This window comes from Homarus americanus, unplaced genomic scaffold, assembly GCF_018991925.1.
Source record: "Homarus americanus isolate GMGI-L3 unplaced genomic scaffold, GMGI_Hamer_2.0 scaffold4896, whole genome shotgun sequence".
In the NCBI taxonomy this organism is placed as follows: Eukaryota; Metazoa; Arthropoda; class Malacostraca; order Decapoda; family Nephropidae; genus Homarus; species Homarus americanus.
The window spans coordinates 10,401,462-10,409,192 of record NW_024749657.1 but is presented as its reverse complement, the minus strand read 5'-3'; positions in this window follow the sequence as shown (position 1 = coordinate 10,409,192).

The window sequence follows — 7,731 nt, the reverse complement described above, 5'->3', positions numbered from 1 at the left end:
ATTAGGTTAATATTCTTATAATAGTCACTGTGCGGAGATTAGCATAACTGTTACTACACAATTTACTCTGGTAATGACATTACTAAATTAACATTTTGAACCAAAATCTAAAACAACAAAAGAGCTTTCAAAAGGTAAGTGTTTGGGAAATGACGCCACGTTGTGACTGTGGATAGATACTCAGAGAGAGACAATTAAATGGCAGCTGACAGTAAGTGTTAAGAAAGAAGGAATCAAATCTAGTGAGTTGGAACGTAGAAAGACTTCAGAAAGGAAATAGCTAAAGGAACAATGGAAGATGAAACTGATGCTTCCGTTATAAGAACATAAGAACATAAGAATGGAGGAAACTGCAGCGGGCCTATTGGCCCAAACTGGGCAGTCCGTTTACACCCAACCCCTATTGCTCATATGAGCATCCAACCTATGTTTGAAGCAATTCAGCGTATTCGAGTTAATGATGATATTTGGTAACTTGTTCCATTCATCCACTACTCTGTTTCCAAACCAGTGTTTACCTATTTCACGCCTAAATCTAAATTTGTCTAATTTAAAATCATTGTTACGAGTTCGCTCCTGGTTGGATAGTTTGAGTACCTTTGTAATGTCCCCTTTGTTTAGCCCTGACTTCCACTTATACACCTCTATCAGGTCGCCCCTCGCTCTACGTCTCTCGAGGAGTGCAAATTAAGATGCTTTAACCTGTCTCTATACTCAAGGTTCCTAATGCCCGGGATTAGTCTTGTCATTCTCCTCTGAATTCTTTCCAAGGATTCTATATCCATTCTGTAATACGGTGACCAGAACTGAACTGCGTAATCCAGGTGTGGTCTCACAAGAGCAAGATACAGTTTTAGGATGACCTCGCTAGTCTTGTAACTAACACTCCTTTGTATGAACCCAAGTACTTTATTAGCCTTGTTACGAGCAAAAACACATTGTTTACTTGGCTTAAGGTTCCTACTTATCATTACTCCTAAATCTCTCTCGCAGTCGGATTTCTCTATGGCATCGTTGTTCATCTGGTATCTGGTTTCCCTGTTTACATCTCCTATACTGAGTACTTTACATTTGTCGACATTGAATTTCATCTGCCATTTTTCAGACCATTCGAAAAATTTGTTTAGATCTTCCTGTAGTTTTGCCGAGTCCTCGTCAGATTTGATAACACGTCCTATTTTAGTGTCATCAGCAAATTTACTTATGTTGCTGTCTATGCCGATATCTATGTCGTTTATGTATATATAAATAATAATGGTCCAAGTACTGAGCCTTGGGGAACTCCGCTTGCGACGTTGCTCCAATGGGACTTAGTGCCGTTAATGCTCACTCGCTGTTTCCTGTCCTGTAACCACGCCCTAATCCATTTAAGGATGTTACCTTTGATGCCATGTGCTTCTACCTTTCTAATTAGTCTTTCGTAGGGGACTCTGTCGAAGGCTTTGCTAAAGTCGAGATATACCACATCATAATTGTGCCCCTCGTCCACTGATTCGAAAACTGATGAAAAGAATGTTAATAGATTAGTTAGACAGAACGTCGCTTGTGAAGCCATGCTGGGAATCATTGATCAATCGGTGCTTCTCCAGGTGATTTCGAATAGAGGGAAATGATTGCTTCCCAGTAATTTGCCTACTATTGATGTTAGACTGATTGGGCGGTAGTTAGAGGATAGTGATCTATCCCCCTTCTTGAAAATCGGTATTACATTCGCTATCCTCCAGGATTCTGGTACTACACCTGTTTTTAAGGACATGTTAAACAACTTTGCTAAGGGCATACTAAGCTCTTCCTTACATTCCTTTAATACTCTGGCAAATATCTCATCAGGACCAGGTGACTTATTAGGCTTTAGTTTGTCTATTTGCTTACTAACATAATTCGTTTTTTCGTTGTTTTACTTTTATTGTTTGCAAATTTGGTGAGTCTCTCGGTAGGTCAAGATGGTCTCGTTAGCTGGCGCCCGTCTCTGCTTACTGAACACTCTGAGACCTTTACTTAATGGCCACTACAAGGGAATTTACAAGTCAATCCTGGGCAAATTTTCCGTAGAGAAATGATTTATTAATTTTTACGTACGCCTATTATCTCAAAGTAGATATCAGAGGCGAAGATTAACAGAAAACTAGTCGGTGAGGAATCCGTAGCGAGAGTTGGCAGGAAACGCAGGAAAATTGGGTGGAAGATCACGAGGGGTTATTGACAGTCCAAGCAAGGCAACACTGGTAGGATGAAATCTCCTCGAGTCAGTAAGTCAGTCAGGAAAGGCGGTTTAACCATTGACTACCACATCACCGTAAGGAAACTTCATCTTCAGTAGTAATAGTAGTAGTAGTAGTAGTAGTAGTAGTGATCTTGAACTGAGATTAGTAAGAGTAACAGATCATGAATGGTGTTATCATTATTTACATTATATATCTTCATCATGTTCATGTTCTTACTTAAAGCTCTTCATTATAGGCGGAAAGTTTCTTCCTGTCAAAATAAGCCATAAAACTCAACAGAAAACCACAACCGAGCTATTCATCTTTTGGTTGGCCCTCACTCGTCAGAAGAAACAGTTTTAGAAGTTTACGGCGGAGAGATTGATGGACGTGACGTGAAATACACACAAGTTTAACACATACACATATAGAAGGAAATCCACACACACTTTTACTGAATGATGAGTGCACTCTGGCTAATGGAGAGACACACAGCTTGTAAAGTAGGTCTACACACACACACACACACACACACACACACACACACACACACACACACACACACACACACACACAAACTGATTCATTCATACCTATTGTATGTTTACGAAACCAACTTGTACATATGTTTCTATATATAAATGTGAATAAAACTAGAATGATCCTCACACGTTAGAGCAGTAGGACTATATGTCTACTCACGTGTATACAGCCTGTAGCTCTGTAAGTGTAGAGTGTGCAGGCAGACACTTCTTAACCCCTTCACTACGGGGACGACACTTTTAATAATTTATTAGGATAACACCAGACGATTTAACTCCATTTTGTGTTCATGTCTGTTGAACTCCATACGATACTAAACAAGATTCAGTGCAACTCTCCCCGTGTGTACTGCTGTGTAAGGTGAGTCACTGTGTTGCGTCTCTGACTACTGTCTGAGTATACACAAAATAATAGACAAACAGATAGAGAAATAACCAGAAAATGATTTACATGTGAGGTTCTGGTGTTTATGTGTATCTTGTCTAAAGAATAATTGTAGGTCGTGTACAGTGAAGGATATTTATTAGTGGAGATAATGAAGCTGGAAGTCTTAGTTGACATAACCCTTTGTTCTCAGTAAACATGTGTTCTCTATTATATATTTTCATGCAAGAATATAAACTAAATATAATTGGAATTTTTAGCTGTTGTTTTTTAGTTCAGTATTTGTAGGTTAGTTGTGGCTCCGTATAATAGTTTTATAACCAGTAACGATATTAACTTAGAATCGCATGTGGTTGTATTTATTATATACAAATCAGTGCAAGAGGTTACAGTTCAAGAATATCGTATTACAGAAATATTATTATCGTCTTATATGGTAGAATTAATCATATGAACATGAATAATAGACTTGACTCTTAAAAATTCTTAAGTAAATTTTCCCTTTAACTGGGAACGGAAGAATGAGAGGTAGTTGACTGTCAAAGTGGCGTCGAAAATGCACTGAGGCTCTACCGTATCTAGATAACTACAGTGATTTACACTTCTGTACCATCGACATCGACGGAGGAGGGAAGAGAAGAGAGAGAGAAGAATGAGGATGAGGAAAGAGGAAGGAGGAGAGGAGAGAGGAGGGCAGAGAGGGAGGAGGAGGAAAAGGAAGAGGAGGGAGAAGGGAAGAGGAGGAGGAAGGGGAAGGGGAAAGAGGAGAAGAATTTTAGTTTAACAAATTTATTGACAAAGCTTGTAGTTCAGTTTGCCTATTGTGAGTAATTCAGTCGGGTCTTGACACTGAGGGTGGTATCAGTTCTCACTGCCACGCAGGACAGAGGTTCATACACTATATACTGTTAATGAATATGATCTATTCCTTTTGAGAGAAGAAGAGAGAGGATGAAAGGAGAGAGGAGAGAGAGAGGAGGAGGAAGGGGGAGAGGAGGCGGGATAGATGGCAATGAGTGAGACAGTTAGTGGGGCAGGTTGAGGGAGGCAGGAGACGGGCGTTGCCTAAGTTAATTATAGAGAGCCGCCACTCAAACATTCCTAGACGGAGACCGCTTAACACGCCGACACCAAAGAGATCTTAAAGAAGCCTCTAAAATCCATAAGAATTCAAGGAGACCATAATAACTAAAACTCTTAAGGACCCCCACCACTCTGCGGTCCGTCGGTGGGACAACAGAAAACGAGATGTGAGCCCATAAAGAGGCACTTTCCTAACCAGCGTTCAGTCTCATAGATTTAACTTCAAGTTTCCCCCTTAACTGAAGTTGTGAGGATGTATGTAACTGACTCACTTAACACTACGGCATGAAGATGGAAGATAAATATGACATCTAGATTGCACTAATGATAAACTACTGTTACTAGATGAGTTCTCTTATGTCCATTTTGGAGGAGAAATTAACATTCGAACCTTTGAAAATCCGGACATCGATAGACAACGGAACTAAAACAGGAACTGGTCTGCATTCTTGGTGAGGCTTCGCGAATTCCTGGTGAAGGACTCGGGCACTCAGGGCGATCCAGCCATGTTGTCATTTATTTTTATTCTAATTTTCTACGTTAGTGTCATTTTCTCCTCTCCCCTTAGTACCTTGGGGCTAATTATGTGCCTAGGGAGGAGGGAGCACCGAGGCAATTGTCTCACCAGAACATCTCCCTACATCCGGTCTATCAAGATCAGTGCTCTCTGATCCATACGTTAAACTTGCTCCTTACATGAAGATAAGAGAACTGAGTAAAGATATAAGAGCTTCAGTGTAATTTCAACATCGTTTGGGCATAAAATTTGAGTCGTTCTTCAAATAAAAATGTATTAAAGGAGATAAATAAATTGTATGAATCACTGAGGAACCGACCGAAAGTTATTTATATGCACCGGGAGGAGGGGACTGAGACAATTGTTAAGCCGGGTGTTGTCTACAGGGAGCGTTCATCAGACCTGTGAGAGGTGGTGGGGAAGGGACTGTACGCTATAGTCACAGACAGGAATGGACGGAGGACATCGTGTCCACAGTCCAACGTAAATAAAGAAGAAAACAGAGTCAGAGGTTAGGAAAGAACACATTCTTCTCATCTGAGCTATTGTGTCGGGCTATGAGACAGTACTCGCACACTTAAAAAGAGTAGACAGACAGACAGACAGACAGACAGACAGACAGACAGATATTCAATAAAACTGTCATACAAGTTCACAGTTCACATTGATTCAGCTTTTACCTGTATAGTTCAGGTATACAAGCAGTGTTAAACGGTAAGGTGATTCGACCGAGGTTACATTAAAAATATTAAGTGATATACTGTAATCTTGTAAAAGTCCCTTAATGTTTCTTTATATACATTTGGGAAAACTAAAAGTCGTTCAGTAACTAAATAGATCTTTCTCTTGATGTGAGTATGACGTAATGATCTTCCTATTCTTCTTCTTCCTCTTCTTCTCTTTCTCCTCCTCCCATTACTTGTAACGTCTTTCTTTACGTTCTCATTTCTTCCCTTCCCTCCTTCCTTCTCTTATACTGCTCCATCTCCTCTCTTTCACTTCCTCCCCTGCACTTCCGTACACCATTCCCACTTCCTAGTTCTTCTGCCTTCACTGACGATATCACCAAACAGCTCCAATTTCAAAGAATCCTTTTCTATGTTTTTTTTTCTCGAGTCATAAACCAATTGGTGGGGTGACTAATCTTGACGTAATATAAACTACTTCCATCTATAAATAACATAGTAAAAATAACAAAGGAATTTTTTTGGTTAATATGTAAATTATGTTAAGTTTGTGTTAACTAATTTTGTTCCCATGTTTTTTCCTCTGTTGGTTTGGAAACGTATGGCCGACTTGGATGTCCATGAACACGTTTGGACATGCGTGGTTGGTCTGTGTCTCCCTGGCTACGTGTGGACAGTGACGGGAAGTGCCAGATACTACAGGACATGCGGGACATGTCTGGCCTCATGTGTAACTTGTTGGTGACGGATCTGACCATGTGTGATGTTGTGAGGAAAGATGTGAGTATGTCTGTACCTCACACTTACACACACACACACACACGTATATTAAATTATGTTAGGTTACCATTAAACTAAGGTTAGGTTAGATTAAGTTAGGTTAGGCTAGGTTAAGGTTAGGTTAACATCAGGGTGATTAATCTTAAGGTGAAATAAACTAAGTAGTCTAATCATCAATTAATTCAATTTACTTTCGTGAAATTTACCATCAAAGTTTCACTCACCGTAGTCATAGGATTGAGTATTTGGTCTCAAAGAACTAACTCATCTGTACTCAAAGGCTATCACAGGTCCAGTTCAGAGGGGAGAGTCGTATTGTACTCATAGTCATCACACAGAAGAGCTTAGTCATCTCACATGAAATTTAGAGTTATCAAAAGTAATTCCTGAAGTCATCATACTTGGAGACCTTAGGAGCTAAATCATTATACTTAAAGAAGCATAATTGACCGTGTTCTCGTTCACGTTATCAAGTTATTATACACTTCAACAAATAAAATCTTTAAGTGGGTAACAAGGTTAGCAGTTGCACTGTTCCGTCAACAATAAAAGAAAATAACTATAATATTCTCAGACATACTACTCACGAGAGTGTAAACATTGTTGGTAATATGTGTTGTCAACTGTGTTATTAACAATACAATAAAACATCCACGAAAATGTTGGCAACATTAGTGTTAGAAACATTGTCGCCAACAATGTTCTCAACACATATTACCAACAATGTTCCCTCGTGAGCAGAATAATCTTACTTCAACAACTACAGTGACTCGCCTCTTGTACGAGATAACGTCTGGACGTGACAAAGCGTGACCTACAGAATGTCTGAGAATATTATAGCTATATCCTTTTGTTGTTGATGGAATAGAACAATTGCTAACCTTGTTATGCGTTATAAAATTCATCATGTTCATCTGAAACTGCAGTCATCGTACTCAGAGTAGTGAAATGATCATATTCTGGTGGTAAGTCCTCGTGCTCATAGTCGCAAAGTCATCGTGCTCTGGATCTTTAGCTGTTGTTTTCACCATCACTAGAAAATCATATCATTTTGGCTCTAATAATTCGTAGTCATAGTCATTGAAAAACTTAGCGTAGTCTGGGTCTAAGTTATCAGACTCATTATCCCATGAAAAGTAATCGTACACTGAATCAAAGTTACTGTACTCGCAGACACTAAAGGCTCAGTGTATTCGGGGTCAAAGTTATCTTCCCCTAACTCTCTTCATCTCTCCTTCAGCGCCTCTCTAAGTGACAAGAGCGCGCCAGTGGGTCTCTTAAAGCCGGCCAATAAACACCGCTGTAAAGATGCAGAGACATGGGCCAATAATGGAGGGGCGCTATCATACCGGATCAGCTACAAGAGCCACTAAAATGTTGACGACCACGATGACAAAAACTGAAAATAAGAAATTGATTAAAGAGGAATAAAGGGAGATAGAGATAAAGATTAACATCCTATATTATGATGTTGTGGGAGTAATTGAATACATTAAATAAAGAGAATGTAACTCATGTCCTCTGAGGCCAGACT